General features: G+C 39.0%; 1 protein-coding gene and 1 long non-coding RNA gene across 3 annotated transcripts in view; one reads left to right on the plus strand and one right to left on the minus strand.

The window, feature by feature from the left end:
• KIAA0825 (KIAA0825 ortholog) overlaps nt 1-24,325 on the plus strand; it is a 426,841-nt gene that overhangs the window by 345,557 nt on the left and 56,959 nt on the right. The window lies entirely within an intron of this gene.
• The window catches only part of LOC123938156, a 105,669-nt gene continuing 89,494 nt past the window's right edge, over nt 8,151-24,325 (minus strand). For both annotated transcript variants that reach the window (XR_006817679.1, XR_006817680.1), the window contains 2 exons: nt 10,402-10,506; nt 8,151-8,835 (listed from right to left, as the gene is read on the minus strand). This is a non-coding gene — a long non-coding RNA (uncharacterized LOC123938156). The remainder of the gene's footprint in view (nt 8,836-10,401; nt 10,507-24,325) is intronic.

A 24,325-nucleotide genomic window follows, 5' to 3' on the forward strand; every position in this document is an offset into this window, starting at 1 on the left:
ACATTTAAGGTAGGCTAGGCTAAGCTACGATGTTCAGAAGGTTAGTGCATTAAATGCATTTTTAGCTTAAAATATTTTCAACTTGTGATGGCTTTATGGGTCTACTGGGACATAACCCTGTCTTAAGTGAAGGAAGATCAGTACTGGAATGTCCTGAAGGGTTGCAATGTATGGGACCTTCAGAGTCTTCGATGGCATAGATGACATCTATATTAAGTAGTGTTTCCTTCAACCCTGACTCCTTTCTTAATGGTACATGCCTGTGGATTTGAAACCTTTAAATCATTTTGTAGCTTAACTTGGACTGGCTTTTGTATATATCATGTAACACCCCCCCCCCCCCCCCCCCGCCAATAACCTGAGAGCTAGACATTGCCTTACATACAGATGAAGAAACTGAGGCCCAGTGATTTTTTTTTCCCCTCAAGTTCTTAGCAGAGCCTACTAAGTAGTGGCTATTACTTTTGTTTCTTGAGAACTGTAAACACAGTATTAGCACTGCAGAAAATTAGTGAAATCCTCATATTCTTCCGCTCTGCCCCAACTGCAACCCCTCTTCCCATAACCCCTTCAATATTTCACCAGCCTTGTAACTATCATGAAAAATTATATTCCATCTTGGGGCAAGTAAGATACAGACTTTTTAAAAAAAAAAATAGATCTTTCCAAAAAAATGTTACCAGCATGCTGACATCTTCATAAAAATTAGGGATCCTTGAGGTGTCAAATTGACTAACGCACAAACACTTGAAGAAGCTCAATATCCAGGAATGAGAGACAAACTTAAATACCTATCTTGTGTTTTCGTAGGTGTGACCTCCTTCCTTGGAAAGGCCATTTCAATCTCAAATTTCCATTACTGTTTATCATCCAAAAAATATTGTTCAGTAATGCCTCATCGCTATACAAGACTCATGCCAATATTTCTCAGGCAACCTTGTCAATTTGAGTTATAGTACATGCAACTTAGGTACAGTAGAAATAAGTTTAAACTACTGAAGACATTAGATCTTTTCAAAGCTGTTCTTAAATGCTATGAAAGAGAATAATCATAACATGCTAATTTGTAGATTCCCTATTCTTGTGTTCCTTGTTCTGGTCTCTACTGTGGCCTTAGGCAGAATTCTGTCATTTATCAAAATCACTTCTGTGTTCAAAACTCCATTTTTCAGTATTGAAAATATACAATTTTGTGAGTTAAAATATCATTTCCTATGCAGGCTTTTAGTCCATACTAGCCTTACCTACTACCTGTTAATATATTTTAAAAAATATTTTATTATATCTTCATCCCTAACTACTTTACCCAGAAAGATAAATGAATTTAAGACACAGGAAAAATTCCTTTTTTTGAGTTATGCAAGGATCATGTCTAAAGTAAGAAATAGATCTGTATGAATTTTTTAAATTGCAACTATGGAATCTCTCACAACTTTTTCATAAATTGCAATTCCATTACTCTTTATTCCTCAAGAATGGAAAGAATGCACTTTATTTTTTTGGAAAAATAAACACCCTGAGTTGGTAAAAATATCAATTACAAGAGTGTCTACCCTAAAAGTCAAATTCATTTTGTTTATTATTACAAGTTATTAAAAGGCTCCCAGGCATGCATATAAAACCTGAAAAACAATGGTTGAATCTATCATATTAAATTAAAACCGCTCCATAAAAAACTAAACCCAAACAGTTTATCAGTGAGGGAATGCCGTGCCACCTCAGAAGTCAATACAAATAAGACTTTATTAAAACATAACGAAAATGAAGTTCCACAAGAATCCTCAATGGAAATTGTTGTGCTTCAGATTCAAATGTAGAGAATAAAAATGATCAGTTGACCTTAACTTATTTAAAGTAACAAAGAAAAGAAAAACAAATTCCATGACCAACAACTGGCATTACACAAAGAAAGAAAATATAGCCTCACAAAGGTATACATGAATGCATCTCAAGTTAGGTAAGTCTCTGCTTTCATAACAAACTCCTACTCCAACATGTATCCATCCTCCTAAGTTCCTTTGCCCATTTGTCTTAACACTTCACTTAACACTTAACACTTAGCACTTAACACTTAACACTTCATGTACCTTCTGAAGTCAATCCCTGCAATTCTAGTAGCTGCCATGAATTGGCGATGCAGATCATTTTCCTTTGTCTTCAGTTTTCCTTTATTGCTTGTCCTATCATGGACTCTTCTTTTCAGGGTAGTTCTGTTTATTTTACCCTGAAGCAACGCACATGCTCACTTATACAAAATTAAAAGGATGTGCTCAAATTTTGAAAATCAGGCTGTAGCCTAGGTAAAATAGCTTTGCAAGATGGATACAGTTGTATCATGTTGGCTTAACTCTCCCATATTTATTTATTTTAAAGATTTTATTTATTACAAGGAGAGAGGGAACACAAGCAGGGGGAGTGGGAGAGGGAGAAGCAGGCTCCCCAGGACCCTGGGATCATGACCCGAGCCGAAGGCAGGTGCTTAACAACTGAGCCATCCAGGTGCCCCCTGCTCTTTTTTAAAAGATTTTATTTTACTCTTCTCATTTTTTTTTAAAGATTTTATTTATTTATTTGAGAGAGAGAGCATGAGAGGGGAGAAAGTCAGAGGGAGAAGCAGACTCTCCAAGGAGCAGGGAGCCCGATGCGGGACTCGATCCCAGGACTCTGGGATCATGACCTGAGCCGAAGGCAGTTGCTTAACCAACTGAGCCACCCAGGTGCCCTATTCTTCTCATTTTTAATCAGATAAATGAATGTTACTGTATCCCACCTGAAAGCTGATGTTCTACATTATCATGTTAAATGCCTATAAAATATATCATAAAATGAATGTTCCAAATATATGAATAATCTATAATTGAACATTTATCTGGTCTCTAATATCTTATTTAAATAATGTCATGGTAAAAATTCTTCAAATCTTTGAACATTCATCCAAATAGGAATGATTATATTACTATTTTTTTTTTAAGATTTTATTTATTTGACAGAGAGAGATCACAAGTAGATAGAAAGGCAGGCAGAGAGAGAGAGAGAGAGAGAGAGAGGGAAGCAGGCTCCCTGCCGAGCAGAGAGCCCGATGCGGGACTCGATCCCAGGACCCTGAGATCATGACCTGAGCCGAAGGCAGCGGCTTAACCCACTGAGCCACCCAGGCTCCCTATATTACTATTTTTGATACATAAACCCAAAATATCAAAATATAGCAACACTTTCAAAGAGTTGAATAGCAAAGCAATTTTCTGTATAGATTTTTTTATTTTTAAAAATTTTTTAAAGATTTTATTTATTTGATAAACAAAGATCACAAGTAGGCAGAGAGGCAGGCAGAGAGAGGAGGAAGCAGGCTCCCTGCTGAGCAGACAGCCCGATGCAGGACTCGATTCCAGGACCCTGGGATCATGACCTGAGCCGAAGGCAGAGGCTTTAACCCACTGAGCCAACCAGGCGCCCCTCCATATAGATTTTAAAAAGTCCATTATTACCTTCATTCTGCTTTCCAGTGTAGTTCAATGAACTATAGAAAGTAAATTAATATGAATGCCTTTTTTTTAATTGTTTGATTAGCTTTTAAAAGAAAAGGCCCTCCAGGGGCGCCTGGGTGTCTCAGTTGGTTGGGTGACTGCCTCTGGTTCACGTTGTGGTCCCAGAGTCCTGGGATCGAGTGCCGCATTGGGCTCCCAGCTCCACAGGGAGTCTGCTTTTCCCTCTGACTTTCTCCACTCTCATGCTCTCTCTCTGTCTCTCTTAAATAAATAAAATATTTTAAAAAAAGAAAGAAAAGGCCCTCCCAATAAATAGCATGCCGTCTTTCATACTGACTTCCAAATATGGAAGATAGGAAATTACTTCTGCAAACACAACAAGGGGGTTTTGCATTTATGGTCATGGGCGCTGGAGGACACAGCACGACGTTGCCTGTATAAACTTACTCTGGCATTTAGATGAGAAATGTGCCTATATGGAACATTTTCATTCATTGCAGAGATGTACCTTGAGATCCCTCCTGTGCCACATATAGCACAGATTAATGTCATGACTTTTGTATGCTGAAGACGGCAATGTAACTGGGAGCCACGAGCATCATCTTCCATGTGGTGGCTGAGCAATGAAGGCCACTTACATCTCCGAATCTGCCGTCTCAGTACCTAGCTACTTTTGTTGTCATGGTGATGAAAGAGCCCACTAGAGGGTCTCTCCCCATTGGTATGCTTTGACACCTGGTAAATCTGCTCATAATCCAGAGGTCAGAACAAGTCACATGGCTCCAATGAAACAAAAGGGACTCATGGACTATTTAGCAAGCATGAATGTCCTTGTCACAGACATTATAAGGTCACTTACCATCTAATTGTGTTTTCCTAGTTTTTGTCATGGCCGTTATGAAAATCTAGATGCTCAAGAAAAATTTAATGCAGTTAATTTTTATTATAAAAGTTGAGCTTAATTCCCATTGGTGGGTGGGGGAGGCAAAGAAGTTGAAGAGTTTTAGTGAATATTGAGAACAAGATGATGATCAGTCCTCATCAAAGTGCAAGGACTTTGCTTTCCTTTAGCAATGATTTCAGCATTTCCCAGATAGATAGTTTTCTTTTCTTGTCTTCTGCATCCCAGAAGTAGCTGCCATTTCTAAAGATCTTTCTTTTTCTTATGCTTACATTTATGCATCTATAATTTTATTCTTTGTTTGAATCTAATAGAACTGTTTATGACATGTTCAACTTGCTTTATTTAAATTATACAACTTCAGGACCTTGCACACTGAAGGTACTCAATAAATGTATGTTGAAGACCTAAATAAGTATAGCCTAAGAAAAATGTAGGTAGAGGAGAACCTTACCTTCTCAGAAAAGACAGTTGGGATTCATGCAATAATTGGAATAGAATAAAATGGAGATTGAGATCAGAGTGGGACAATGGTCCGCATGATCCTCACTTAGATAAAGAGGGAGCTCCAGGGCCTCCCAAGGAGATATACCAGAGGGAAGCAGCTGCCTCTTGAGGAAATAGGACCAGGACAATAACAGGAAAGGAAGATTCAGCCCCATGAGAGTCCACAAAGAGGCGTACATCTTCAAAGTATGTCCTTAGACGTCCAGTGTCTCAAGCTCACATAGTCACTGTTTGCCCTCACCGTTTTTAGGTCTTATTGCTTTGCAGCTCTTCTTTAAGGATATAGTAAATTACTTATTCCGATATAGTCAATATAGCTAATCTTTAGTAATTATCAAAAAACATTAACAGTCATCACTTCATGGTTCAGTTGCCCTTCTTTAGCTCATATTAACTGAAGTAGGCAATCATGGAGCCTTTGCTAGTAGAGAAAGATTTTAATGCTATTTAAAGAAAATTTTTTTTAAAAGTATTCCCTTCTGATGGAAATTTGCATTCTGATAATATTTTATTTGTATCTTTTTTTAATGTCATGACAAGAAATGGATTTGATTTTGAAGAGGAATCATTTTGAATAATTAACCATGAATTACTCTAATTAGCAGAAAATAATTATAGGTTGGACATAAGCTCTTTCAAAAGCAAAGGATAGCGTAAAAGACTATTGGAAAAATAATACCACCTGATAGATGTTGAGATGAATCCAAAAGAGAGCTTTTCTTTGAATCAATCTTCCGCTAAGGCATTTAAATGCCTCCCATTAGAAAACATTCATATTCCTGCAAGACAAAAATTATTAGCAAGTATATGTTGTCAGTTAGAGAATCTTTAGTGTAATAATTAAAGAAGACATCTTTAGTGCTTCCAAAAGAAGAAAATACAGTTTCACTTGTTCTTTTCATATCACCTTCTAGATCTGAGCCCTTAGATAGAGTCAGCATATTTGTACACTGTAGGTGGTTTAACATATTTATTTCCTTTGGAGAATATTTGTCAAATGACTGACATGACAGAGTTGCACTTGTGGCTCCTGTCTCCTGAGAAGAGCTTAAGGAACAGGACATGTGCCAAACTGATGAGAAAAGGTAACAGAAAGATTCTATTTGCCAGTTTAATCAGTTTCTGTAAAGACCATCAGCAGGGGGCGCCTGGGTGGCTCAGTCCAGTAAAGCCTCTGCCTTTGGCTCAGGTTGTGATCCCAGGGTCCTAGGATTGAGCCCGCATCAGGCTCTCTGCTCAGTAGGGAGCTTGCTTCCCCCTCTCACTCTCTACCTGCCTCTCCGCCTACTTGAGATCTCTGTCAAATAAATAAATAAAATCTTAAAAAAAAAAAAAAGACCATCAGCAGGGCACAGAGGGGTGCAGTCCACTCAAAGTACATTTTTGAGCTAAAGACTGCCCAGAGGTGGAACCCAGAAGATCTATCCCAGATATGGCACCACAGATAACCAGCTAACTAGTAACAGATAACTACCTCTCTGACTTGAACAAGTCTCATAGTGCCTGTTTACCTATTCATTACTAAAGCCATCCATCCATCTCACAGGATTGTAACATGGTAAAAATGAAATGTGAAATTCACTTTTCAAAGTTAAAAGCAACAACAGCAATGGATATAGTATTATTTGGTCAAAATGTAGTTTTCATATATTTGATTTTACCAATAAAAACTGACACTATTAAAAATGAGAAGTACTATTAAAAATGAGAAGTACATGAGGCACCTGGGTGGCTCAGTGGGTTAAAGCCTCTGCCTTCGGCTCAGGTCATGATCCTAGGTTCCTGGGATGGAGCCCCGCATTGGGCTCTCTGCTCAGTGGGGAGCCTGCTTCCTCCTCTCTCTCTCTGCCTGCCTCTCTGACTACTTGTGATCTTTGTCTGTCAAATAAATAAATAAAATCTTTAAAAAAAGAAAAAGAGAGAGAGGTACTTGGTATATGGTTGAATAAAGCGTAACTTACTTTTATGTGAACATCATCTAGAAAAATAAATAAAATGATGCCTTACCACATCAAGGCATGCTCTTACACTTGTTGAGAGCTCATTGTGCAGGAGTGCCTCTTTACAAAGTAAATATATAGTGGCATTCTAATCATCGGTCAGAAATGGTCTCTTGGCACATTTCATTGTGACTTTCCAGGTTAGTTTCCAATTTATAGAGTAATGTTCTTGGGACTTAAATCCTTGCTTTTTTCTGTATTGCTCTCCTGCTACCATCCAGAAGGTTTTCTTGGTTAATCAAAATAGTGAGATCAAGGCTTATGCACAGAATAAATAGGTATTCCTACCTGCTGAAAAAAAAAAAAAAAAAAAGACAGCACTCTTCCATCCTTCCATCATATCATCTTCTCCTCTCTTCTTCCCTGCTTCCCTGAAGTATTGAATCAAATACTATCTTTAGTGAATCATCATTAAAACATATGTTGGTTGCCTGGGAGAAGAGAAGAATCCAAGAATCTCCTTCAGTCCTTTCACATTGGTTACTGGCATGGATTCTTTTGTTCAGTTAGCCAAAATAGTTTTACATTGTAAGCCAGATGTCCTTGTTTGACAAGGATTTAGGGAGAATATCTCCAGATGACTTTTTTTTTTTAAAAGATTTTATTTATTTGACAGAGATCACAAGTAGGCAGAGAGGTAGGCAGAGAGAGGGGGGAAGCAGGCTCCCTGCTGAGCAGAGAGCCCAATGTCGGGCTCCATCCCAGGACCCTGGGATCATGACCCGAGCCGAAGGCAGAGGCTTTAACCCACTGAGCCACCCAGGCACCCAATAGATGACTTTTTATGTTCCTTTCAGCCCTGAAATTTTTTTTTGTAAGATTTTATTTATTCATTTGACACAGAGAGATCACAAGTAGGCAGAGCGGGGGGTGGGGGGGGGAAGCAGGCTTCTTGCTGAGCAGAGAGCCTGATGTGGGGCTCGATCCCAGGACCCTGAGATCATGACCTGAGCCGAAGGCAGAGGCTTATCCCACTGAGCCACCCAGGCGCCCCTCAACCCTGAAATGTTTTATTATAAGTAGTTCTGTGTAGCCCGGGGGTGGCATGAGAGAAAAAGGAAGGAAGATACTAAATGGAAGTGAAGAGGTGAGATCATCAGGGATAATCACACACTTCAGTTTTGCCCAGAACTGGTAGGCAAAAGCATGGGTGAGACAATTGGACTTTTTTTTTTTTTAAGATTTTATTTATTTTATTTAACAGACAGAAATTACAAGTAGGCAGAGAGGCAGGCAGAGAGAGAGAGGAGGAAGCAGGCTCCCTGCTGAGCAGAGAGCCTGATGCAGGGCTCGATCCCAGGACCCTGGGATCATGACCCAAGCTGAAGGCAGAGGCTTTAACCCACTGAGCCACCCAGGCGCCCCAAGACAATTGGACTTTCATACAATGTCTAACATGCCACATACATCCTAACTTCTTAACCCTTACATCTATTTTTTCTGAGCAGAGGAAGTAGGATTTACCAAAAAAAGACAAGGTTCTTTGGGGAGAAGGGGAACAAAAAGACTGTGTATTTGTTCCTTCAGTGATGGAGGAATTTACCAGAGAATAAGGGGAGGTGGATATCTCATTCTTGAGGTCAGATGCACTACCGTTGTGCCATGAGGTCAGCCTGGATATCTCATTCTTTAGGGGCTACTTAGATTTCTAAGTATTCTAAGTATTTCTAAGCTCCAGCAACCAAGGAACTGAGCTCTGGCTTCTTGGTGACAGAATGGACTGGTGGCTAGAGAACACACAGAGGCTGTAAAGTTTTCCTCCTCCCTTGTCCACTGGGCCTTACTCCCTGATCTTCAGGAGCCTCCTTCTGTCAGAATGGTCCTACATCTGGCTGGCCTCTTCCCTCAGACTTAGTGAGGGCTCTGATGTACATATTGGCCACATCTGATTTCACAGAAGTGATCTTTCCATGTGTGTTGGTGGGACCTTCACAGTCTGTATCTGTAAAGACATAGAAATATACAGCATTTACTTATGGTCAGTAAACATCTTGTGGATTGGATCGGAATATCTTGTCATCTGGCAATTCCCAGGGGAGGCCAGGGATGAGGGCAGATTCCTGGTCAATTAGCTGGAGAAGCCACTCTCAAGTCAAGCCTCTTTTGGAATCTCAGCAGGTTCTACCCCTTGGGCTACAATGGTGGGACCCTCAGGGCACCCCATGGGAGGATGAGCATGATCAGTATCATCTCTTAATGGGATTAACACCCAACACAGCATTCTCTTGGAAGAGAGAAAATGAATAAGAATTCTAATAACCCAGCTTTAATTTTTTTTATTACAAAATGAGTGAATAATTAAAATGAAGAGGCACGTATAACTTCACACAAATGGATCAGTAGTTAGCAAGGAGTCTGAACTGTAGATCATTCTCACATGTGTTTGTTGCCAAGTAGAAGAATCTGCTTATTATTGAAAATACATTATTATTAATCTGTTCTCATTCTCATATTAAAATAGTTCTAAGACTTTTAGTGCAGTTTTTCCCTCTTCAGTTGTCTCACCATGTACAGAAAATATATGAAAGAACCAGATCAAATTATTTATCACAAGTTCTTTTTAAAAAGGAATTTTAAAAACAGCTTTGTTCAGATATAATTGATGATTATATATGATAAAGTGTGCAAAGAAATAAGTAGAAATTAGTAAGTTTTGACATAGTATGTATACTTTTAAATCCTCACCAGAATCAAGACAGTGAACATTTCTATCATCCCCAAGAGTTTCTCATGCCCTTTGATAATGCTTCCTGCCTCCCCCATTCCCAAGCAACCAGAGATCAGCTCTTGGTCACTATAGATTAGTTTGCATTTTCCAGAGTTTTATATGAATGGAATCATACAGTAACACTCTTCTTGTCTGTTGCACTCAGCATAATTATTTTCAGATTCATCCTTGTTGCATGTTCATTTTTATTGTTGATTCATTCATTTGCTGATGGATATTGGAGTTATTTCTAATTGTTGACTATTATAAATAAAGCCATTATTAACATTCATGTGAAAATACAAATTCATATGGCTTATGATCTTTTTAAAGAAAATATTTATTTCTTTATAGGTTAAGACCCTAGCAAGGTAATATTTATAAGCTATTACCAGTATATCATTACAACAGATTGTTTTTGCCTTAGGTTAACTGCATTCAATTAAAGAACTATTTATAGAGTATTAAGTATGTATAAAGCTAAGAGCACAAAAATGGATAAGAGAGAAATATATACATAAAGGGAAAAGCTGAATAAAGTAAATGTCATAAGAATAATAACAAGAACAAACCTATGGGTTAGGGTCACAGGAATAATATCTAGGAATAAAAATAAGAAATTCATTGAGAACAGGTAATTTGCTGGAGACTCTGAAGCATGGATAGGATTTTAGCACGCAATGTTGGGAAGAAGTATGCAGTGGGAAGGAAGGAACATAATTAGAGTTCATAGGTAAGATACGTGGGTTAAGTGCTTGGACAAAGCACTCCAATTTAATCATAGCACAGGATCGACCCTACCGTGTGTTGGCAATCTCCTGTTTCCTCAGCCCTCTTCTGGAATGTTTGATTCTGCACTTTGGTTTAGTTCAACAGCGACTCCTCCAGTGCCCATAGTGACAAGCACTGTGCCAAAGCAAGGAAAGAAACGATGAACAGGTATACACACACTCTCTGCTCTCAGATCACTTACACTGGGGTAAATCCTTTCACGTATTATGGTTACTAGAGATATGTTTGGAATGCCGCTGGATGGAGAGGAGCACCTAACCCAGCCTGTGGAGTCAGACCAGGCTTGTCAAAAGCAGGGTAGTTGGAACCCAGTCTAAGTTGACTGGTTAGTGTTAGGTAAAAAACAGAAACCAAGGTGTTCAAGGCACAGGGGGGAAAAGCATGAACGAAAGTAAAAGGTGTGACTGATTGATTTTTTTTAAGATTTTTTTTTTTTCATAACATTTGATTTTGAGAAACTTTAGTTCAGGACTGCAGAAGCATTGCCTGGAGTGGTTTCTAAGGGGTATCATTACTGCTAACCGTCGTTTTGGGTTTTCTCTATGTCGAATTTTTGCTGTAACACTGAGGTGGGAATACAGGCTGAGGCTTCCATTGTAGGCCCACTCCCTCCACCTAAAGACTTGGGAGTTACTGATGGTGTTACTTTCCCGGAACACCCACATATTTATGTGAAGTATTACAGTGTTATACACCTAAGTGTTCCTCCTGCACTATAGTTCTGTTTTCTACCCTGACTTCCTAATTCTCTATGCTTGAAATGAATCTGAAGAAAGTAAATTCAAGTCAAGACTGTCATTTTAAAATATAGGCTTATCTGTAGTACAGGTATATAGGACTAAATATGCTTTTCAGTGGGCTACTAGTTCAGCCCATGATGATCCTGAGTATGTAAATAGTGGACGCAGCATCAGGGTTTCATTCACCTCTCAGTTCTGTGGCAGTTGTGCCTGGCTGCAGAAGCTCAGTCTTCATGACTTCTCATTTGTGAAGCTCTGCTCAGCTACAAAAGAGGCTACTATGGGCTGAGATGTGAAATCAACACCACTGTGAAATGTACATTTGTAAAAGTGAAGCACTTCATTCTTTTGCTAAATTCTCGGATTATGCTATTTATTTCAGTTTTATGACAATACAAAATGACATATGCCATTTGAAATGGTCTACACTCACCAAATGGCAAATTAAAAGATGTAAATAGTTAAGTCTGAAATGCTTCCTTCCATAATCTAGATATCTGAACTGTGAGAAGCTTGAATAATTGCCTCAAATTCAACTCTTACATGTATGTACAGTAAGAGGGGAAAAAGCCTTTGAAATGTTCATATTTTCCCCTTATGTCAATATTAATGTCATAATATTTTTTGTTTTATGGGACTCATTTCTAGTTGATGCAGAATTTTAAAGTGAAGATAATCACAATAATTAAGGAGTAAATGTGTAAATGAGGGCCTGATTTACTTAATTAACATAAATTCATGGAAATTTGGCAACTAGAGGATTAAAATATAGATTTTAATCTACTCTGTTTCTGTACTTTTCAGTTCTCCTAAAATATCACCAAAGAAAGGGCAATAGTAGAGGATTAGAAATGTGTAAAGCAAAAATCCAGCAAGCTATTTCCTCTTCTTGTGGCTGTCTCTGGCATAGGGAAGTTGTTAAGAAAAAATTCCTGTGAATCTTTTCTATGAAGGGGAAGGGAGGTGGTGGAGAAAAATGGCCCACCTCTGGGAATGCCTCCTGAGTGGTGTTCTGCTAATCGGCTCAGGGCCCACTGAGCCCTCTAGTGCCAATGGGAGCCCTGCAGGCCCGGCCCAGGGTCCTCTAGCACCAGGCAGTCATGGCATTTTACCTCCTGTTATCACAAATGAATTGCTTTATTCCTCCTGACCAGTGTGAAAAGCCAAGTAGAAAAGCCTAAATGAGAGCAACTAAACATACCTTCTACTCCAGCTGAATAGAACTGGCTCCCAGCAGCATTTCTGTCAGCAAGTCTTAAAACAAATTTCCTCTCTCTCTATTCCACCGCTTCTCCTCCTTTTTCATCTGGAGTCTCAGACTAAGGTTCCAGATTCAGGCCTAAATCCCTTCAATTTACTGCCAGACCTTCCCTAACCAGTGTTTTAGTACATTCTTACTTTGTTCTCTGTTTCCTCCAGTTACACAGAACTGATACCTACTTAGGGTCAAATGAACCATCTGATATGTAATTCCAAACCGACAGGAAAATGTTAAGGTGAAAAGCTGGGGTGTCAGACCAGCCTGAACCACACATGTTGAGAGAGCCTCTTTCGATGGGATAAACTGACTTGTCTTTGCTGAATACACCAAAATCACGACAAAGGAGCCCAGTTCGGGGGGTCAGGAGGAGGCAGTGAGATAACAAATCTGAAATGCCAGAAGCTCACCTTGGTGGAAGTGGACGGCGTTGCAAATACGGACTTGGAGCTTATCAGGGAGTACTCAGTTGTGAGTCCCCACAGATGCCTAGGGGTTTACCTGACAGAAGATCATGAGATGCTAAAGAAGGGTTTATAGAGTTAAGTGGGGGGGGGAGTAGGTATAGGTGGAGGAGGAGCTGGGGGGATTGATCAGACAATTTGATCAGTTGACAATTGATCAGACAGAAGGGAGAAGAAAGAAGAAGAAGGAAGAAAGCAATGAGGAGAAAGTTTCTGGAAACAAGTATTCATAAATTCAAATGCCAGAGATTAAAGACTAAAAGTATTCACTGATTAGGCCAGGGAGATACTGTGACCACAGGAAAACGCATTCAGCAGTGATGCCCACCCTTTTCAAGAAGCTTACTGGAGAAGGAAAGGAGTCAAGGCATTAAATAATGGGAGATAAGGAAGGGACTCATAAAAGGAGACTAACAAAGAAATAACTAGATTAATTTATATAATCAAATGGCTTTCAGAAAGATTAGCCAGGGAGAATGAAAAGAGAGAAATACAGAAAGCAAATACTTAGGCAAATGAGATGAGCAATAATAAAAATAGAAGGAACCTGAATTCATAAATCTTCCTTCCATCTTCATCTCCTATTTAGATCCATACAAAAATATATCTCTACATTCTCCATCAGTATTTCAGCTCATCAATTTTTTAAAACATCTGACTCTTCACAACCCCCACAGTAAGTCTAAGGTCAAATCTTTGTTCTGCGCTGCCTTCAGGACCCTTTTTTTCCATTCCTCAATCAATGGTGTTTCCTTCACGCTGGTATACTGCTTGCATTGATCTCTCTTCCAGCCAGTGTAAAATGTACGTACTGGACAAACACTAGTGCTTCACGCACACGAGGCCCATTTTCCTACTACTTTCATGAGCTTCTGCTCTCCTCTGGTAATAAATTCAAATGTTCACTCAGGCCTTATCTCTTATTGCCATTCTGATCCTTCTTTTCCATTTCCTTCACTGTCATTCCATCTTGCTTCCAGAGTCCTAGAACATTTGTCATCCAGTGCTTTCTGCAACTTAAAAAGTCATGTTTCTGAAACTCTCACTTATATTTTCTTGTTCTTTGAAGTTGTTTGCCTCTCATATTCCCTAAATGAATTCCTCAATGGAAAAAGAGAATCACTTGAACATTTTGATTTAGACTACCCTACTCTTAACCAAATACTGCATTTTTTACATACAATTAACAATGCTTTAATGATTCTTTTTTTTTCTTTGTCAGAACTCAGGCTAGTCCCTCACATCAACATAGGGGAAAAGTTTGAATGGAGATTATTATTTGACGGGTGTTCTAAAACTCAATACCATGTCACAGTTGCTTTCGTGTTATCTTTCCATTGAATTGGGGCATTTTGAGTCCTAGAATGCAAAAGTAATTCTTTAACCCTCTAGGAGCCATTAGTACATCAGCCAGTGTTAAGTTTACAAAGGAGGGTAGGAAGAAAGGAAGTTTGATGAAGGCAAGATAAAGACAACCCAGGACCCCAGAAATTTCTCAGAGTATGATTCTGGAGCCACTAGAGTAGATGGCTTTGGGTAGCTCAGCTCAGCAAGAATACTCAATTATGCATTTAGGGGAAGAAGCTGGAGGAGGGGAGAGTGATGCTAATCAGGAAAGGATGTTGAGATGAGACAAAGTCAAAATGAAAATGAACTCTTAGGGTAGGTGGGTGGCTCAGTGGGTTAAGTCTCTGCCTTCAGCTCAGGTCATGATCCCAGGGTCCTGGGATCAAGCCCCACATCGGGCTCTCTGCTCAGCAGGGAGCCTGCTTTCCTCCTCTCTTTCTGCCTGCCTCTCTGCCTACTTGTGATCTCTCTCTCTGTGTCAAATAAATAAATAAAATTTTAAAAAAAAGAAAATGAACTTTTATATCAGAGGTTGGCCTCAATGAATAAAGGTCTATTTTGAAGGGTTTCCTCTTTATTATCTTTTTTTAAATTTCCATTTCTCTTTTTTTAAAAAAGATTTTTTTATTTTTTTCATGAAAAACAGAGCACGAGAGAGGTAGAGGGAGAAGCAGGCTCTCCAGGGAGCAGGGACCCCGATGTGGGACTCGATTCCAGGACTCAGGATCATGACCTGAGCCAAAGGCAGATGCTTAACTGACTGAGCCACCAAGGCACCCTAATTTCCATTTCTTTTCAAATATGTCCCCAGTTACTTAATAAGAGAGGGAGGAGTCTGGCCTTTATAGAGTCTCTTCTCCATGTATCCCATTGGTTGTAGGTAAATTTATAGGAGTCATGGTTCATTTGTTCACTTATTTACTGATTTATGCATATACTCATTCACGCATTAAAAAGTGGTGAGTGAGTGGTGTGTGCTAGGTACTTCGGCACTCTGTACAAAATGGTAAACAAGACAAATGTAGTTCGTTCTTCTCCTGGGGTTTACAGAAGTATGAACACACACAGAGAAAGGCAGTTACAGTCCAGCATGAGGTGTGTGGTGACAGAGAACTGAGCAAGTAACTTCAGTCCAGATTAGGAACAACAGCAAGGATTGACAACAATATTTTAGAAATAAAGGATAGGAGTTGGCCAGGCAAAGCTGGAAGGAGGGGCAGAAAAGTGAAGGCAACAGAGTAATATTCCATTCTTCTAGAAAAGAGCACCTGGATCACTCAAGATGAGAAAGAACATTGTACTTTCACATACGTGAATAAAGTTATCTACGTCTGGAAGTCAGATGAAGAGTTAAGGCAAAAGATGAATCTAGGTCCCCATAGTAAAGGGCTTTTGTGTGCTCTGCAAATAATTTACCCTGAGGACTATGGGAGAATCAAAAGTTTTAAATAAGGAAATGACTTAACTAGATCTTCTTTGTAGAGACTTGGTTCTCATGGAAGAGTGGAGATGGGTTTAGAAGGGGTGGGCAAGAGAGAAGATAGTAATATCAACTTGCAAGTCACTGTTGCAGTGATTATAGCCAGAGATAATGAGGTTCTAAATTAAGTTAGCAGCAGAGGGGATTAATTCAAGAGGTATTTAGTAGATAAAATTGGACTTGGTGGTTTATCAGACAAAAGACAAAATAAAATCATGATGCTCAAATGTTTCATTTGGCCACTGGATAACTGGTTCTGTGATTCACTGAGATAGAGAACACCACGGAAAAAGACTTCTGTGGGAAGAAATACCTGAGATGCCTAGCAAAACTTTCAGATAAAAAAAAATATGAAGCTCCCAGACAGAAGCCAGAGTTATAGATCTAGGACATCATCAGCATACAAATGGCAACAGAATCTGGGGGAAATAAATGAACTCACCCAGGCCAAGAGTATACAGTGCCATCAAATAAGGAATTATGCATTACTTGTTTGATAGCAGTCTCCATGATTAGACTTTAAGCTCAATGAAGGCAATAACATTATTTCTGTTCACTAGAACACAACTTAGCACTTTGCCTATAGTAGACAACCAGTTAATAATTTTTTAATGAAAAGACAGTACCCATGAAACCCCATGGTTAATTATGAAAGAATATACAAATATATGTAATTAATATTGATTATAACCAGTCAAATCCACACTTGCTCCAATAATCTATCAGGAACTATATTTTATACCTCCTTTCTGAAATACATGCATCAAAATTGAGGTTTGTTTTTTTTTTTAAGATTTTTATTTATTTGACAGAGAGACAGATCACAAGTAGGCAGAGAGAGAGAGGGAAGCAGGCTCCCTGGTGAGCAGAGAGCCCAATGTGGGACTCGATCCCAGGACCCCGGGATCATGACCTGAGCCAAAGGCAGAGGCTTTAACCCACTGAGCCACCCAGGCACCCCAAAATTGAGTTTGACTAGTTATTTTTTACATGAGATATTAATATCTATATAGCATACTAAGTAGCAGGCCCTGGAGAAAAATGTCCTCTTTGGCCAAGTACCTTAGAGTGCCTCAATTTCCGTATCTATGAAATGAGGATCACAGAGCTAGTGACAGAATGAAACGACATATACAGCAACCAAGACCACAGAAGTACTCTAACTAATATTATTAATAGTATTTAAAACGTTATCAAGGGAGCACCTCGGTGGCTTATTTTGTTAAGCAACATACTCTTGATATCAGCTCAGGTCTTGATCTCAAGGTTGTGAGTTCAAGCCCCATGCTGGGCTCCACACTGGACATGGAGACCACTTAAAAAGCAAAAACCAAAATGTAATAAAACAAACAAACAAACAAAAAATTTCCACATGTCTAGGATAGCTTTTATTCTGGACTATCTTTTCAAGAATGTTTGCATTTCAAGGATGATGGCAGAGCAAAAAGCCTTGGAAGACAGAGGTAGTGACTCCTTCAGGGCAGAGAGCAGATTTGTTTCTTAACCAGGATAATAAAGATAATGGCTCCTTCAGGGGTAAAAGGTAGGCAGGTTCTCTAGCAGCCCTCTTGTAAGAGTAGGTTTCCTAAGTTTGAGGTTCCTCAGGTGAGACACAACCCACTATGTGTGCAGCATCTCCCTGGGCCAATCGCACTGCCCTATGGGACTTGAGGAGCAATTGTAGCCAATGGGAACATGAAGCTCATGTTGCCCCCAGTGCCCTGAGTAATTAAGGTCTTTGCCTCTTTCATAAGGGCCTGTGTCTTTATCAACATTTACGAAAATGTGGCAGCCTATTTTGCTAGCTTCCAAACAGGGAAAAATCTCAGACCCTTCTTTTTTTTTTTTTTTTTTTTTTTTGAGAAAGTGGTCTCTTCAGTGTAGACCGATATATTGTAAAGCTTTGATGCAGGTATTTGAAGACACTATTTCCCAATCTTGACATTATGTATTTTTCATAATTCTTTTTTTTTTTTTAAGATTTTATTTATTTGAGAGAGAGACGATGAGAGAGAGCATGAGACAGGAGAAGGTCAGAGGAGGAAGCAGACTCCTTGTGGAGCGGGGAGCCCAATGCAGGACTCAATCCTGTTACTCCAGTATCATGACCTGAGCCAAAAGCAGCTGCTTAACCAACTGAGCCACCCAGATGCCCTATTTTTCATAATTCTAATTATGAAGAGTATATAAACAGGAGCTCAAGAGACAAGACTTTATTTTTACTTTGAAGAATTCGATCTTTGGGGCGCCTGGGTGGCTCAGTGGATTAAGCCGCTGCCTTCAGCTCAGGTCATGATCTCGGGGTCCTGGGATCGAGCCCCGCATCGGGCTCTCTGCTCCGTAGGGAGCCTGCTTCCTCCTCTCTCTCTCTGCCTGCCTCTCTGCCTACTTGTGGTCTCTCTCTCTCTGTCAAATAAATAAATAAAATCTTAAAAAAAAATTCAATCTTTTTGCCTTTTTGATTGAGGAAAAGTTTGAGAAATACAAGACTACTTTGTTCTTAAAAATTTCTTCTTTTTCCACGATCCACAGAGGACAAATGTATGTAGGACAGATCTTTACTATCTTAATAAATATGAAATATCACAAGTATATGTTGAAATCACGAATATTCACAGTATTGACAGCAGTCATTGGATAGACAGCATAGATAAAAGGGCAGCCTTTGGGTCACAAAAACCACCTATGTGTTAAAGCAGAATAACAACTGTGTATTTATGTACATGTCAGGTGATCTCATCTAACTTAGCAGTGTTGACTTGGGTATGAGCACATAATTTCTAGAAAGACCTCAAATTTAATTTGTGTGTGTGCATCATTGTTATCTATAAAACACAGAGTCATATCTCAGAATGCAATTAGGGATATGCTTTATAAGGAAATACCATGAACCGGGAGCTAAAGAAGATGAAGAATGTTCACCAGGATCAAATGTGAGCAGATGAGATCCACTAACAGTGCATGTAAATTTAAAAGGGGAAGGGGGTAACAAAACACAAAGACAAAAAGATAAAAACCGAGTTGCAAGGAGAATCCAAATAGTAGACAAAATATACAGGAGAGTGATCTTACTTGAATAGTCCAAGACAAAAAAAAGATAAAAGGATCCAGTGTGCCTTAATAGAGGAAGCTGGAAATGCAGTACAGGAGAGGTAGAGCAATAAAGCCTTGAGCAGGCAAGACTTCCTACAACAAGGACCGCTAACCTGTGAAAGGAGGTGTTCTCTGTGATGACATGTGATCTTACTCCAGAAGACAGAGAGATGGACTTGAAAGCTCAAGAACCTTATGTCTCCAAAGACCAGAAGACAGTAACTCATGCTAGTAAATGATGGTGAAAGAGGAAGAACTAAGAGTTTGGTAAACACAAATGTCTGTGATATGGGGGAAAAGTTCCGTGCATTTGCATCATTGGCACCACACGGAGGCCCCTGAGTGTTCTTAAACTATAGGTGTCATGTTCGATGGCAGAGATGAAATCTGAACTACATATTAAATAAACACGAAACTATGCCAATAGTATTTCTAAACTGTGTCTCCTTTGTAGATTTAGTTGTAGTCCTGGGGCATCCATCTCTGGGCTAGAGAACAAACGGTGAGCTAGAAAAAGATCCATTAAGAAGGCCAGAGACAGGGGCGCCTGGGTGGCTCAGTGGGTTAAAGCCTCTGCCTTCAGCTCAGGTCATGATCCCAGGGTCCTGGGATCAAGCCCCGCATCAGGCTCTCTGCTCCGCAGGGAGCCTGCTTCCTCCTCTCTCTCTGCCTGCCTCTCTGCCTAGTTGTGATTTCTCTCTGTCAAATAAATAAAATATTAAAAAAAAAAAAAAAGAAGGCCAGAGACAATGGAAGTTAGGAACTCTGATTGTCATCTTTATTGACAGTGTTTCTCTCTCTTATTCCTGGGTGGTGGCAGACAAGATAGGGCAATAATAATTTAAAAAAATAAACTGCTTAGTTTTGTGGACATGGCCAAAATCTAAAACAATATCATATTTTTAAAAAATTAAGGTGTCAGACATTCTTTTCCTGGTACACTACATCTTTGTTTATTGTTCTGTTAGGTAAAGACTCTCATCATGATACTGCAGGCAAAGCTGTTAACAGAGAAATCTAATTCATACCCTAGACCTAATTTTTTACTAAAGTTTCCTCTTTGATCTACTGTATCTCTGAATTTAATTATGAGGTCTTACTTGATGCTCTGCCATTGTATCTTTTGCTCTTCTTGCTCTCGCTGTAGTTTGTAAAAAAAAAAAAAAAAAAAAAAAAAAGAAGAAGAAGAAAAAAAGAGTTTCGGTTTCTTTTAATGCAAGCTCATTTTCAGTTAGTTCATTGAAAGGTGTCACCTTCTACTTTGTGTTGCTCCTTGGGTCCTTTTATTCTTTGTCTCGTGAACTGACACAATTACCACCTCTACATTCTGCAAATATAGCTTGCAAAGCGGGTTTCCTAGGAATATAATTTTCAAAAGTGCCAGACATAAGAATGACTCTAAAGCCATTTGATGAGTTCTCTGTTACATCTCCTCATTTGCTTCCTTCCCAAAGAGATTTTTGATTTCTGCCTGGAACATGCTTATCAGCTTAAAGGTATGCAGTATCATTATCTGATGAAGATTTTCTCCTGCAGCAGCAAGTGCACTAACCTTGAATGAAGCAGTTGCTAATCATGTTGCACTAAGCAAATAAAAGTCAAAACCGACCTAATCTTGCTTGCCTAATATCAGTTTCTGCAGACTTCGAGTGTAATGTTCTAATCACTGGCGCAAAACAGCCAATTAATTTGCTTTCCCTACGTGTTTTTACTGGCCAAGATGCATAGGGGAGCAGTGCATTCGGTCATAATCATGCTCCACAAAAATGGGAAATGTTCCCTTTGAGCTTCCAATCATTAGGCCAGCTGAAGTGAAGACAAGCCCATTGACAAGTGAGAACGGCAATAATTTATTTTCTATTGATGGGTTGTGACAAATCATGTCGAAGCGGTGGCTGCATACTGTGGGGGCTCAGCTAAGGAAGACTGTGATGGGCAAAGATGAAACCCTTCACAGCTCATTTAGTCCAAATGTAGCCACCTGGGTGGTGAATCAGTTCAACATACCAGCCCAGGCATTCCAGCACAAAATTAGATCGCTAACAGGCAGGCCATATAGGGGTTCCTACAAGGCATTAATCAACAGGGTTGAGCTGTCAAAATGCAGAGTATGAAATTAAGAAACACCAAAAGGATGAAAATGTGGCAATGCTGTCAAAAAAAATCCAGAATGTGATTCCTATTGCAGGATTCTAACCACCATTAAAAAAAACTTAGAAGAAAAATGAATTATAAAGGGGTAGGAGAGGCATCATCCCTGTGGAAAATTTTCCCATGATTTTTACACATGTTAATTAGTAAAAGCAGCATGAAGATTTATGTAAGCATGAGCACACCCCTTTTCAACTCAACACTGACAGGTCAGATTCCATATAAGTCCTCCTTACGGCCCCACAGCATAGTTTGTCCCTTATTTAAATTTCTTTTCTATCCAAACCTACTGATGTGCAGAACATTTGATGTCTCACGCTGCTTCTGAATACAGACACTTCAAACTCTGCAGAATTCTTGGGCTTGCACTGCCTATTTTCTGAACACTCTTTTTGGTGGGAGAGAAATTTCTTGTATCTGGAGGTGCATGCTATTCCTCTGTGTGTGTGTGTGTGTGAGAGAGAGAGAGAGAGACAGATTACATTTTATCAGTATTCTTTTAAGAGCTGATTATCTGTTTTCATATTAGAAAAAAAATTTAGTGCCATAAACAAATCCAAACAACCAGTTTCTGTAAGCAAAATTTCACTGCTCAAAAAACATGCAAAATTTCTATTACCTAAAAATATATTCTAACGCCAGAAGAATTGCTTTCCAAGTCCCACACAGGTGTGGGATGTGGACCACACATTAAAGTGCTCACTGAAAATGCAAATGTGCAGAAAAATCTCTGGGATGGGCCTGAGAACTGGAATTTGACTGGAACCCCAGGGTGATTCTGAATGTAGAGGGAAACTGGGAAACCACTTTTTCTTATGTGAATAACCCGCAGTCCATGTTCAGATGTAAACACTTAATCCTCCACCTCTTACACATATCCCCTTGGACAAGCTGTGTTCCATTTGTTCATAAATACTCTGGTGTTTTCACATTCCATGACTTAGATCATACTGTGCCCTTCATAGGCCCAAGTCCTATCTTCTCTAAGATTCAGCTCAAACTCTCCCTCGGGCATGACGCCTACTCCATGAACTTCCAGCTAGATTGTAGTTTCAATAGGTCGATCTTCTGTCCTCTCTGCTCCTCCAGCCTTTTGTTTGTACCATTCGCAGCATCACCACCTTCTGCCTTCTGTAGCAGTGACCTGGACGCATACTTTATCTCGAAGTTACTAGCTCGTTCACTCCTTCAGATCTGTCTTACATATCTGTTTTTACCACATACCAGCTCACTCATTGCCTTGTGCTATATGTACAATAAATGTTGAGCTGAGCTGCTTATTAAGAGATGTTAATTCCAACTCAAGCTTTGTACTTTCAAGTCATTCACAGAGATAAGGGTTCTCTCTTACTGTGTGCTCAGAATTCTCATTAGAATCTTGGAGTGGGTCTCCCTGTAAGTAAAAGTACATGAGACCTGTTATTTTGTTTGTTTTATGTAACCGTGGTTCATCTGTAAAGTGTTGTTCTGCTTTAGATTTTCTAAATTAGCTTTAATGATATTTCCCCTGAAACAATACTTGTTAATATTTTAAGTCTTCAGCTGAAACAGATATTTAAAGTGTATTAATTATGCTGGAAAATACACTATATTATAGTACTACAAACCAGTACACCTACTACAAATCATTTGTTTTATAAATATTTCAGATATTCTTAGTTAAAAAAAAAAACAAACCTATGACCTATATGGCCTTACATATTTGATAGCTTTGTACAATGATTAACTGTCAGTGGCTATAATTGTTTAACTATGTCTGATTTGAGACCAATATCATAGATCTTAATGTAGCCTAAAACATGGATTTTCATGACCTAAAGAGTAAGTTCTGCCTGACTGTAAAGCAAAGAAGTGTTTTACTTGGAGCCTCCCTATATCCTGGAGGTACATGAAAAATTAGAAACTGAAGGAGATGAATGCAATCAGTTTTTATCATTCTTGAAGGTAGTATCTTTCCCCTACCTGTTACAATTGTTTATTATTACACAGTTATTTTTAAGTATTTTTAAGTTATTTTTAAGTATAATTGTATTATTACAATTATACAATTGTTTATTATTAACACAGAACATTGTTAGTTTAAGGTGCACAACATAATGATTCAATATTGTGTATATTGCCAAATGATCACCACACAGTAGTCTAGTTAACATCTGTCACTATATAAAGTTAGGAAATTTTTTTTTCTTGTGATGAAGAATTTTAAGATCTACTCTCTTACCAACTTTCAAATATGCAATACATTATTATTTACTCACCATGTTGTATATATTACATGGTAATATATTACATGGTAATTGTGTTTAAAACTTCCTTTTAGGGTGTCTTAGTGGCTCAGTTGGTTGGGCATCTGCCTTTGGCTCAAGTCATGATGGAGCCCCACATCTTATTCCCTGCTCCACTGGGAGTCCGCTTCTCCCTCTGCCTCTGCCCCCTACTTGCGCTCTCCCTCTCGCTCTCAAATACGTAAATAAAAACTAGTAAAACAAACCAACAACCCTTTTCCCTGTGATGTTCTTGTGTGTTTAGGCACCACAGAAACAGGGAAAGAATGTTTGCAGATACCTGAGAATATTACACTTAACAAAGTAAACAAGTTCAAGCCAAACTTGTTCTAGTTAGAAGAATAGTCCTTTATCTGCCTGAGTCTTCAGTTACAACACACTAGAAGAGGAGCAGGAGCTGAGAAGATGCCTGTTAGTTTCCTTCATTGCCAAAGATAATTAGGGTAGACCACAGCCAGGGCAGAGTGGCTTGGGAAAGTTCTAAGGTCTAGGAAAGTATGCTTTTAAAAAGACAGTGATATGTAAGCTTACCTCTTTCTGATACCTTGGATTGTTTAAGAACTGATGTAAAAAGTACTTTCAGGGACCACACATTTCATAAAGTTTCTATCGTAGTTTAATAGTCATCTCAGTGAGTTTTGTTCAACTCAGTTGATAATTATAATAGAACAGAAAATGATATTGCATTTTTATTTATATTAGAGTTCTTGGCCACAGGCAACTAGGGAGCCCCTAGATATAACTGAAACCTAATTAGGAGGAAAGAACATTGCTGATTCAATATCTGAATTGGAGAGTAAAAGAAACACAATAATCCGTGATATAAAACATAAAACCATGTCAAAATAAATAACTAAAAAGGATACTACCTTTAAAATATGCCCTCCACTTCTCTAACCAAAAAGGAACAGTAATGTGGTATTTGATCCTCTGCTTATTCCTCCATTCCAGAGCAGTCTTAATCCCCTAAAACTATTTTCACAAACATCACATGTCACTTGGAGACAGAAATGGAGTAAAAGGTTAGACCACAAATGGTTGATGAGCAGTGATTAGACTCTGTAGAGGAGCCTGAAGGAGTGTGAGAGATAAGCACTAAAACCTATGATATGAGT

Source organism: Meles meles, chromosome 3 (genome assembly GCF_922984935.1).
Source record: "Meles meles chromosome 3, mMelMel3.1 paternal haplotype, whole genome shotgun sequence".
NCBI lineage: Eukaryota > Metazoa > Chordata > Mammalia > Carnivora > Mustelidae > Meles > Meles meles.